Below are 12,730 nucleotides of genomic sequence, written 5' to 3' on the forward strand. Positions count from 1 at the left end.
CTGCTGGGCGCCATCTTGCCTGTCTGCTCTGTATAACCATGCTGCAATCTCCACAGCCCACTCTGCTATTTTGGCACATCTATCCCCCCCTCAGTCCACAATTTGCATTTTCTGCTCTACTTTCCTTGTTTGGCACGTATTTTGGGGGGCCATGACTGCTGATAACTAATATCCTGACCGGGTCTCCAGCCTCCCACGTTTGCTGAACTCTTTTCTGATGGATATTGATGTTTCACTGTGACTGAACTCTCCCAATATCTCCCCCTTCCTGTATGCTTATATTGAGGATCATCGCTGCATGATTTATATTACCATCTCCTCTTCACTGAGTAGTGTCTTGCAAGTTTGATTACATCTTTTTGTTATATATGTATAACACCTGCCACACCTGCGAGTCCCGCACATGGCAAGCCAGGGAAAAAGGGGGACCTTGCTACTGCTTCTGACTCGGAACAGGGAGGTTCCACCTTATCTCATCCTTCTCATGCTTGCACCTCTTTGAGTTATGATGATGTGGTCAGGGCCATTACTGTCACTATGACCCCCATATTGGATAAACAAGCTGCGAAATTTGCGGAGGCTATCAAGGATATAACGGCGCAACTGGATTCCACTGATCTACAAGGTGTGGAGAACCAAAATAAAATAGAGGAGCATAATCAAGGGATATTCGACCTACAACAGCTTGAGGATGAATGGAAGCACACTCTCCACCTAATTAATAAAGTAGATGATTTGGAGAATCGTTTCTAGCGAAACAACCTGCGTATCTTGGTCCTCCCTGAGTCCGTCAAGGGCCTGGATCTATACAAATTCTTGTCTACAGATCTCCTACAAATGTTGGATCTCCAAGGTGCTTTGAAAGATTTTGCGGTTGAAAGGGCACACCGTCTTGACCCTGTTCGGGACACTAGATGTCATATTCAGATGTCTGAACTTTGCTCGTAAATCATTGATTTGGACAGCAGCGCGCAAGTTGAAATCCTTGGAATGGCAAGACAATAGTTTGCTTATTTTTCAGGACTATTTGGCGGAGGTCTCCAAAGCACATAAGGATATGTCTCCTGTTTGCTCCAGCCTGGTTCAGTCGCACCGCATGTTTGCTCTCCTTTTTCCAGCAAGACTCCGTATCTGTAAAGGTTGGGACTTCAAGGACTTTAAGGATTTTATGGAGCCTGCAGATGCAATGGCTTATTTAGACGGAGAACCGCCGACTTGCTCTTTTATGTCCGCCTGAAGCTGGTGATATATGCGCTGTACTGTTATCCTTTGATTCTGTCAATGTTGCTTGCATTGTTTTTCATTTCAGGATACTGATCATATCTGTAGCCAAGTTTGTTATTTTCTTTGGCTTTTGGAAGCACTATTTTTCGCCAATTGCTATAGTTCTGAATGATATGTGTACTGTCCCTGAAGTTATTTAATAGGGAGGCTGGGGTATCCCGGCGTGGAATCTGTGTGATTCCGATTGTTACGTTTGCTATGTGGTTTCTTGCAGACACTGTAGCTATGCTTAGTGTATTGTTTTATTTTTTTCTTGCCGCCTGCTGGTGCGGTGTTTGCCTTTGGCAGGCTTCTGTTTTTTTTTAATCTTATTCTTTTTTTCTCTTTCTCTCACTTTTCTCCATTTCCTTATTTTGCTGCTCTTTTCCCTCCCTTGGTACCCTTTCTATATGTGCATGGAACGGCTGTATCTGTGGCTAGGTTTTTACGTGACATTTATATATTGTCCACAGGCAATGTATTTTACTGCAATCATTTGGAATCTGATCTCTGCAACTATATTTCATAAGTCTTTTGGTCTATGACTGCCCTTAAAATATGTTCCTGGAATGTGCAGGGTATACATTCCCCAGCTAAACAGCGCAAACTTCTCTCCTACTTAACCTTCATAGAATAGATGTCTCTTTTCTACAGGAAACTCATCTGACTGATTTAGAGCATCAGAAACTCTCGATGTTGGGACATAAGGTAGTAGCTTTTGCTTCCTACAACTTCAAATCCAAAGGGGTCGCCATATTAGTGAAAATAGGTATTCCTTTGACTATATTCTCTCTCTCATTGGGCGGGATTCAATTCTTTTCACCCCTTTCCACACTCATTCTGTTTCTGCCCTCAGGGACGTTGTATCATTATTTCAGCTCGCTACCCCCGAAGTAGCGAGGCACCCAACCCTTTACACAGTAAACCTGATTACGATGGGCGCAATATGCGCAACAACAGAGATCATTTTAGAAAGGAAATTGGGCATGATATAGCATTTGAATCTCACCCATTATGTGACATCCTAGATCAAATCTGGGAGATCATTCCCCTTAAAGAATCCACCCATGGGGGCTCGGATTCGACAGGTTCGGAAAGCACATTGCAGTCCTGAGTACATGGGAAAGACTCTTCAGGAGAAGATACACACTCTGCAGCACAGGATACAGAGCCCTTAGACATGGTAATGTGGATAAATGCACATATACACACACACAGGAAAATGTCAGACAGTTTCCCCAGAGCACCTTCAGAGAGTCACAGAGTATAAGGAGCAAGCCACATGGAGCCCCAGTAGGCAGTTATAGAATAAACATCCGGCGCTGACTGAATAACCTTAATAGGATAAACAGTTATTATAACACTCTCCCCCCCGTCTATAACACCCTGGTACCGCAGAGGTATGCTGGAGTTATGAGGAGGGCAGCGCCTCATCTGTGTGATCTGCAGGGAGAAAATGGTGCTGGTGAGTGCTTGATCTGCTCTGAGGAGAAGCCCCGCACCCTGTAATGACGCGTCTTCCCACACTTAATGGATTATACTGGCCTGAGGTTTTGTGCTGCTAACAGTGGTGATTAGCCCGTTAGCATATTTTGACCAGTGTAGGGTATGTGCGCTGGCCCAGGACGCCCCTCACAGCACCATACACCAAGTGCCGCTGAACCTTCCGGTGCTCCCACCCTTGTGCCGACATTCCCACAGTCAACCCACTTTCCGGGTCACCTGCATCATACTTACCACTCTTCTTTCTTCTGGCTTTGTTAGGGGGTGGCGGCCGTGCTGCGGGAGTGAGCGGTCGCCTTGTGGAGCTCAGTGTCCTGTCAGCGGAGATAGAGAACCATTAACTTCTAGAGATGGTTCCTACTCCACCCCCTAAGTCCCACGAAGCAGGAAGGCTGTTGCCAGTAGCCTTCCTGTACCTAACAACTCTTTGAAAAATAATAAAACTAGAAAAACTCCTAGGAGCTCCCCTAGCTGAGACCAGCACCTCCGGGCACATTTTCTAAACTGAGTCTATAGAGGGAGGAGCCAGCCCACATTATTAAACTCTTAAAGTGCCAGTGGCTCCCAGAGTACCTGTCTATACCCTATGGTACTAAATGGACCCCAGCATCCTCTAGGACGTAAGAGAAATTGTAATTCTATTTCTTTGGAATTCTAAACGTCTTTCTGGGTGTAACCCAAGCCTCTTGCATAATGTTTTGCGACATTTAAACACAGGTGCCTTAGATTTTAACAAAGGCTCTGCTGCCTCCTCTAAGGATAGAATGGCTTTCATAGCACTAAATTAGCTCAGGTATGTCCACTGAGCTGAGGCCCTCATCACTGTATGCAGACCCGGAGTGTGATGAGTCCTCATCCTCCGACGAGTCCTCATCTGAAACATGTGTAGACTGTGAAAATGTTGTATCAGGTCTATGTGGTTTACTTACCACTGGCCTTTCAGCCTGTTTTTATTGAGAGGCTGTCGATTCCTGTACTGGATGTGATAAACCCCAGGTGGAATGTTGCATGTAAGGCTTAATAGGGTAACCTATACCTGGTTAAGGAGCCGGCCTTAGCCGCTGAGCTATACTGGATGTCTGAGCAAAGACAGCCCATATGGGGGGGGGGGGGGGGGGGGGTTGGTGAAAACTAAAACAATTTGCACATAATCCATTTTGAACCAGATCCTGAGAGGTTAACCCAGCTTTGCAAGACAAACATGAAATTAATGTTGGTGCTGCTGTGGAGAGTATCCTCCTCACCCTTGCCTCTCTTAGACATGATAAATAAATTACACACCTGTACAATGTTAACTACACAATTTGTGACGGACATCACTTTAAAATTTGTTAAACTGACATACAATCTGATCCCTTCCTGCCTTGTACCAGCATTGAGGATCGGAATACACAGAAACTGACAGTATTATAGTAAAGTCAGCAATCACACTATCAGTCAGTCATAGGTTATACACTAATATAATAAGCAATGTGAGCACATAATCAACTACAGATACATTTCAAGTATGTAGGAGAAACTTATTACTGCATTACCTTATATAGGAGTTTAAATGTATTCAGTCGCACAGCGAAAGAAACAGCAGCAATAGTTTACAGACTCATATGCCTCAGGCACTTATCCAACTATTCGTACTCAAAGGTAGATAGAGACTTTGTGCAGTATTACCCGGCTCAGGAGAGTGGGACACAGGGAGAATTCAGCCCCCTTCCAGGATTGATCAATATGTTAGTGAACGTTGAGTGGGTCCAGACTACACAACCACCACGTGAACCTACAGTGAACACAGACGCACCAGTCACACAGCTGCCGATGCTACGACTGGGTCCTTTTAGATACACACCGTCTCAGACGGAAGCAGGAACTCAGTTCATGTTGGGAAATTCGGGGAAAACTGATCATGCACCTGAAAGAGGGAGGGGGGGGGAACAGGAAAGTCGACCAAAGGAGCATCTAACTCTCCACTGCTGACATCAACCCTAGGGAATGCAGCCTCATACAACCCCTGGAGCCTATGATCCCTGAGGCCTAGCGCTGGTGCACCAGAGGTGGCAGCCACATTAGCAACTGTTCAGTAGTCTCCATCCCGAAACAGTGTGGCTGGGTCTTGCGATTCCCCTACTAAGCAGAACCAATGCCTTACCTTCTCCCCGTGCTCCGGCCATAACCTGGTAATTTCTGCTGGACTTGATAATACATCCTACACAGACACCCGCCGAAACAGCACTGTACACGCAGGTAAGCATTATCGCGACCTGACAGGGAGTTGTTGGAGCGACTAAGGTACGTGCAAGATTGCTCAAAAAAAATGTAAGACTATAAAAATAAAAAGCTTATGGCTGCTAAAAACCAGCAGCCCATTGACCATGGTCCAGCTCCTGCCGCACCAACAAAAAAACAACAACCCGATTTGCCTGAGCCAGGAGGCGGGGATAGAGGGGACTGGCCCGTTATATTCTAGGAGGCTGAAATTGTTGGTGCCAATCCACTGTCGCTACCTCATATCCCCAATGTTCTACTGTGGACGCTGCAGGAGAAAGTTTAAATGCTATTAGGTTTTGAGAAAAGGAGTGTTATGGGAGACTTACCATGTTTAACACTCTTTCTGCAAGGTACATTGGGTTCCACAGGGAAACATCGGGGTGTAGAGTGTATCTTGATCCAGATGCACCAACAGGCTAAAGCTTTAGGCTGTCCCAGGATGCACTGGGGCCTCCTCTATAACCCCTGAGAGCGCAGTCCAATGCAGGAGCAGGCAAGAGAGGGGGCAGATGTTAGTCACATAGAACCACATTCTCACATGAGAAGGTACCAGCGGCTAATGCCATACAAACCAATAGAAGCTGTGGGCACCCTGTAGAACCCAATGAACCTCGCAGAAAGAGTGTAAACCATGGTAAGTCTACCATAACACTCGTTTTCTGCAGCAGGGTACATTGGTTTCCACAGGTTAACATCAGGGATGTCCTAAAGCAGTTCCTCAAGGGAGGATACGCGCATTAGCGGATATGAGAATCCAGCGTTCAAAGGAAGCATCCTGGGAGGCAAAAGTATCAAAGGCATAGAACCTAAGAAACGTGTTCACTGAGGACCATGTAGCCGCCATGCACAATTGTTCTGCGGACGCACCACAGCAGGCCGCCCAAGAAGGTCCAACAGACCGAGTAGAATGGGCTTTAATAGCAGCAGGAGCTGGGAAATCAGCCTGCGCGTAAGCTTGTGCAATCACCATTCTAATCCATCTGGCCAAGGTTTGCTTATTCGCAGGCCAGCCACATTTGTGGAAACCAAACAGGTCAAAAAGAGCATCTGACCTCCTGACAGAGGCAGTCCTCTCCACATATAGTAGATACAGAGAGCCCCAACCACATCCAAAGAACGTTCTTTGGGAGGCAAATCTGAAGAGATAATGGCCGGAACTACAATCTCTTGGTTAAGTTAAGATGACACCACCTTAGGTAAATAACCCAGTCGAGATTGTAACTGCCTGGTTACGGTGAAATATCATACAGGGTGAATGACAGGACAAAGCTCCTAAGTCCGACAAACGTCTTGTAGAGGCAATAGCCAGCAAAACCAGGACCTTGGTCGTGAGCCATTTAAGGTCCACCGACTCAAGAGGTTCAAATGGAGACTCTTACAAGGCATTCAGTACAACAGTCCGATCCCACACTGAGTGGAAATATGAATGTCAGGTACAGACGCAATTTTTAACTGAAACCAAACCGACAAGGCAGACATGTGAAACTTGAGGGAGGCCAGACGAAGACCTAAGTCAAGGCCTCATTGCAGAAAAGCAAGAATTCTGGGAGTTCTGAACCAAGAGACATCATACTGTTATTCTTATCAGCACACCAGGTGAAGTAAGAATTCCAAACCCTGTAATAAATCTGGGCAGAGGCCGGTTTGCGGGCTTTCAACATAGTCTGGATAACCGCCTCAGAAAAACCTTTGGCCCTGGGGAGTGATGCTTCAAGAGCCACGCCATCAAAGCCAGTCTGGCCAGGTGTGGGTAGACACAAGGGCCCTGTATGAGGAGGTCTGGCCGCTTAGGAAGTAGAAGAGGACACCCTGTTGACAGACCCTGCAGGTCTGAGACCCAAAGCCATCTGGGCCACGCTGGAGTGATTAGAAGTAGCGATCCTCTTGTTTGAACTTCCACAGGACCCTGGGCAGAAGTGACATTGGAGGGAAAACATAAAGCAGCCGAAAGTTACATGGAATTGCCAGTGCATCCACTATTGCTGCCTGAGGATCCCTTGACCGAGATCCAAAGACCGGAACCTTGTAATTGTGTTGAGACACCATCAGGTCTACATCTTGTTGACCCTACCTGTCTAGTAGGATTTGAAAAGACTTCTGGATGAAGACTCCACTCTCCGGCGTGCACTTCCTGGCAACTGAGGAAGTCCGCTTCCCAGTTCAGGATGCCCGGAATGAACACTGCCGATATTGCTGGCAGATGGCATTCCTCCCAACAAAGGATTTGACACTTCCATCATTGCCATGTGGCTTCGAGCGCAGCCATGATGGTTTATGTATGCCACTGTGGTGGCGTTGTCTAACCGTACTTGAACAGGCCTGTTCTGTACCAGAGGCAGGGCGAGAGATAGTGCATTGAGCACCACATTGAAATCCTCCTTGGTCCAGCGACCCTGAAAAGAGTGTTGCTCCAACACCGCACCCCATCCCCTCAAACTGACGTGCGTTGTCAGCAGGACCCAGTCGGGGATCCAGAAGGGACGGCCCCTGCTTAATTGCTGGTCCTGGAACCACCAGGTCACTCGACAGATTATCCTCCGGAGTCAAAGAAATCATGCGAGATCTGATCCGATGAAGTAGGCTGTCCCACTTGGAAAGGATTAACCTCTGTAGTGGGCAGGAATGAAATTGAGCGTACTCTACCATGTCGAAGGCAGACACCATCAGGCCAAGTACTTGCATCGCCAAGTGTATCGACACTCTGGGGCGACGAAGGACACATCGTATCCTGTCCTGAAGCTTCAGGACTTTTTCTGGGGACAGAAACAGTCTCTGACTATGCGTGTCCAGGAGTGCCCCCCAGTGCACCATGCTCTGAGCCGGGACTAGCGATGACTTCTTCCAATTGATAAGTTACCCGTGGGCTTGCAGGAAGGTTACTGTCAGTTGCAGATGACTCAGGAAGAATTAGTGGGAATTTGCCAGAATCAGCAGGTTGTCCAAATACGGCAGGATTCTGACTCCCTGGTAACAGAGATGGGCCGTCATCACAGCCATGATCTTGGTAAAGATCCGAGGAGCCGTAGCCAGTCCAAATGGCAGAGCCTGGATTTGGTCGTGAAGGTCGCCAATAGCAAACCGCAGGAACTGCCGATGTGACATGGCAATAGGAATATGAGGATATGCATCCTGTATATCCAGGGATACCATATAATCTCCTGGTTCCGTAGCCAGCAATGGAGTGCAGTGTTTCCATACGAAACCTGGGCACTCTGACAAACCTGCTCAGTGATTTGAAAGGACCCATTGGGTTTTGGGACCAGAAACAAGGTCGAGTAATAACCTCTGCCTCTCTGGGACTTCGGTACCAGCACAACCACTCCTGTACTCAGGAGGGAAGTCACCAATTTGTAGAGCTTGCACCTTTAATGGATCCGAAGGAAGGGCAATAGTGCAGAACCGGCGAGGGGGACGTCTCTTGAACGAGACAGCGTACCCGTGAGAGACCACTTTCAGTACCGATGCGTCTGAAGTGGTCTTTAACCAGGCCTGGGCAAACTGTAGAAGCCGGCCTCCCACCCACCCTGGGATCCCCCAGAGTGAGGCCCGCCCAGTCATGCAGCAGAGTTGTCTCGTTTAGAAGCAGGCTGACAGGCTGCCCAGGATTGTTTTGCCTTGGTGGTTTTGGGAGCACAAGATTGTCTCAGGAATGCCTGACCTTTTGCTTTCCCTTGAGTCCGAAAGGAACTCAAGGTGTGCAGGAGGATTAGTATTTGGGAGGAAGGCAGTCTTAGCAGCTGCTAACTCAGACACCGTTTGATTCAGCTCTTCCCCAAATAAAATGTCCCCAGTGAAGGGGTGAACCTCCAAGGTCTTTTTGGAGTCTAGGTCCACCTTTCATGACCTCAACCACAGAATACGGTGAGCCAGGACAGACATGGTCGACACCTAGGCAGCCAACACACCCGCCTCAGAAGACTCCTCCTGAATGTAATAGGAGGCGGTGGTAATGTGAGACAGGTATTGTCTGGCATTGTCAGAGATAATCTCAGGCCTGAACCCATGCGTCAATACCTTTTGCGACCAAGTGGCAGCAATAGTGAGCCTATGCACAGCTCCTGTAAGGGAGCAAATAGATTTAAGGCATCGCTCCACATGCTTATCTATCGGTTCCTTCAGAGAAGTGACAGTGGTGAGAGGCAGCGTGAACGACACCATGAGGTGGGTGACGTGAGAATCCACCGGCCGTGAATTTTCCCACTTGTTACATAACTCTGCAGGGAGAGAATAGTGAGCCAAGGCCCATTTAGGCAGAGGGAATTTCTTCCCTGGAGTAGACCAGGGTTCCCGTCTGATGTCCACTAAATGGTCAGAATGGGGTAACATGTTTAAGCGGCAGAAGGTGGTTAAAAATCTATCAGTTTTCTTACCCACAGTAGTGGAATCCTTATAATCAGATATTTGCAGGATTTGTTTAATAGCAACCACTAGGCCAAGGACATCAATCTGCAAGGGAGAATCCTCATCAGTAACACCTGATTCAGTGTCTGAAAGGACCATATGCCCCCCTCTTCAGATGAAACATCAGTGAGGTATGTGGATTGTGAGGAGGAATCCGCATGCTTAGATGACCCAGAGATACGGGAGTGACCTGGAGTGAATTTTTGTCTAACCAAGGACTGATTTAATTGCTGTAGCTGGTTAGATAAATTTTCCGCCCAAGGCGGATTAACCATAGGGACAATTTGTGGTGGTAATGGCACAGGTGGTCCCATAGGGGGCAGAAGGCGTTCCACCAGAGTACCCAGGTGGTTTGTAAACACAGCCCCGGGTGGTTCCTGAGTAGGCTCAGGAGCTGCGGACTGACTAGGTGTATGACACGTGGTACACATACTATCATACAAAACTTTCCCCTCTGGTAAATCCTTGGAGCATGCGCTGTATGATGCAGGAGCTTCCACTGATTTACTGCCCTTTTTTGTTAGACATTATGATATGAATGCAACAACAGAGCGACTTAGTACGATAAAGCCAGACAAAGTACAATACCTGTGAATAAATCTGGAATTATGGGACTGAGTACACAGTAGAATATACGTATCGGATAAATACTGTGTCGCACGTGTATCATTGTATGTTATTTAAGGTAAGATTGTTTATTATTCTGTTATAAAGCCTGACGACGATTGTAATAAAATACAGAAACATTGCAATATATTACATGGGTTGAGGACCCTTTATTTACTACACAAGTCCTGTGAGTGCCGCTCAGCTCTGAATCCTGGGACAGTATAAAGCTTTAGCCTGTTTGTGCCTCTGGATCAAGAGCCACTCCACATCCCGATGTTTCCCTGTGGAAACCAATGTACCCTGCTGCAGAAATGGCACATTTATTAAAAACCAGAAAGGCAATGGTTAACCATGTTTCAAAAACAACAACTAAAGTAGGACAGTTAAAACTTCCCTAAAGATAAAGCAAAACCCACCATGCAACGCCTAAGTAATTTTAAGAGCTGGCTTTAGTTCCCCTGTAAAACTGAACAGACAAACACAATGCTGCCCTTGCACATACTGTAAGCTGGTTACATTTGATGTGTCATGTCCCCTTATAACATGATCTTGTGTCACCATCCCATCCTATATATGTATAGTATCCCACATGACTAGATCAGAACTTTAATAACAAAGGACACAAAGACTCATACTCTCCAACTGTAACATTTTGGCCGGTACAGTACAGTTTTTTTTTTAATGGTCTGTACTGGCCAAAAAGGGCTTTGTACCGGGTTTCGTCGTCTCGTAGTCCTATTCATTCTTATGGGAGCGTTGTGGGGCCACACCCCCTTTACCAGTGGTCACGTCCCTTTTTCGGATTTGTACCGGTTTTCGACACAGGAGTGTTGGAGGGTATGAAGACTGCAATACCAAAGTCAGTGAAGCACATCCCTGCATATCAAGTTACATTCCCATAGAAAGCGAAGATACAGAAATATTACAGCCAAGTTGGATAACGATAACAAAACATGCCTATTAAAATCATTGTCCTTTTAAATTTCAGACATAAAAATGATTAGAAGCATTGGGTTTTAGAACCGGACACTCAATAAATAAATCCCTTAGTCTCCATGAAAAGAAAAAGTAGCCATAATTTTGTCCTTGAATCAGATGGACCACAAATAAAGAATGAGACAGGAAGCATTTTTAAGAAGACTGTCCAGTTTTCTTGTCCATAGCTATGGTATGTTGTAGCTATATGCAGTGGGGTGTGGTTCATAGGGTCGACCAAACTTAGGTCGACAGTGTCTAGGTCGACAGTAACCAAGTCAACACGTGCATTATGTCGACATGAGGTTTTTTTTTTTTGTGTCGCTTTCTTCGTTGAGTGACCGGGAACCCCAATTAGTGCACCGTGTCCACTCGCATGGCTCGCCATGCTTCGGGCAAGGTGCCTCACTGCGCTCGGCACAGGTTACCGTTCCTAATTGTAGTCCACGTGGATTGTATAGTATGATAAAAGTTTTAAAAAAGGAATTGCGAAAGACTCATATCTACCTAGTGACCATATCGACTTACAAACCCTGTCGACCTAATGATTGTAGACCAATAGTGGTCGACCTAGTGACTGTCAACCTAAGTGTGGTTGACCTAGAGACCGGATACCATGCAGTGTTGCTCATTTCATGCCCAATCACAAGCCATTTTTTTTATAAAATCTTAAAGTGCCAGCAATTTGCTCAGGATTCGCTTTGTATTCTGACTGGTATTTACAAATAGTTTTATTCTGCCAAAACATTTGGTCAGTCAAATGTATTTATATTAGGACATGACTACAGGTGGCTCAAATATTAGGGGAGCTCAACCGCCAATAGTGCTGGTACCTATGCAAAGAGGTAGGTGCACGCTGTTTAGTACTGTATTTTCTCACAGTAAAAGAATAATAAGTCACATAACATTTGACTGATTTATTATATACAGAGTTCCATATAAAACTAATAAGTTACAAAAGTATGCAGAAGTTAAATGTATACATTATAAAGGGGATTACACACTAAAACAAGGGAACAAGTCATATGTTTATTGCCAGGAAAGGCACCACTGGAGGAAAATAAATGGGACATATCAAAATATATTTGCTGCAATTTTAGAAAAATAAGTTGATGGCACTTTGCTATTTACAACCAGCCTTTCACCACACAAATACAAAAAGTTGCTGCATGAGTAAACTGGACACAGGGCATTCTCTATAGTAATATATTTTTAAACAAAAAACTTAAATACTAAAAGGATTACAAAGATAAAAACCAGAAAGCTGCCTGGGTTATTCTAGTCCCGGAGAAATAGCTTTATAAATAACTAAATGCTGTACACTGATGCACTGAGCAATCCCAAATAAGAGGTATGGTAAATAAAAAAAATAAATAAAAAAATGAAACTCATTTTAAAACTAGCCAATTCACCATATTACAGATCTAGGAAAGGATTAGTGTGATTAGGGGTGGTAATCACTCGCATACATTGTAACATCTTGTTATTAGACAGCTTATGCTTGATCATTGGTTATGCTAAACAATTTCACCAGTGTTTATTGCATTTTCTTGACAAGCAAGAAAGTACTTCAGATGCAGTGCAAAAATACAGTACAGTAGTTTTCTTATTTGTCATAAATACATAAATGAAATTCAGACTGACAATGCTAACAAAAAGTCCATTTAAAAATCACTGCATGATGTTACATTTGCTGGCAATTACTCAATGCTACAAA

The sequence above is a fragment of the Pseudophryne corroboree genome, chromosome 6, assembly GCF_028390025.1.
Source record: "Pseudophryne corroboree isolate aPseCor3 chromosome 6, aPseCor3.hap2, whole genome shotgun sequence".
Classification (NCBI taxonomy): Eukaryota; Metazoa; Chordata; class Amphibia; order Anura; family Myobatrachidae; genus Pseudophryne; species Pseudophryne corroboree.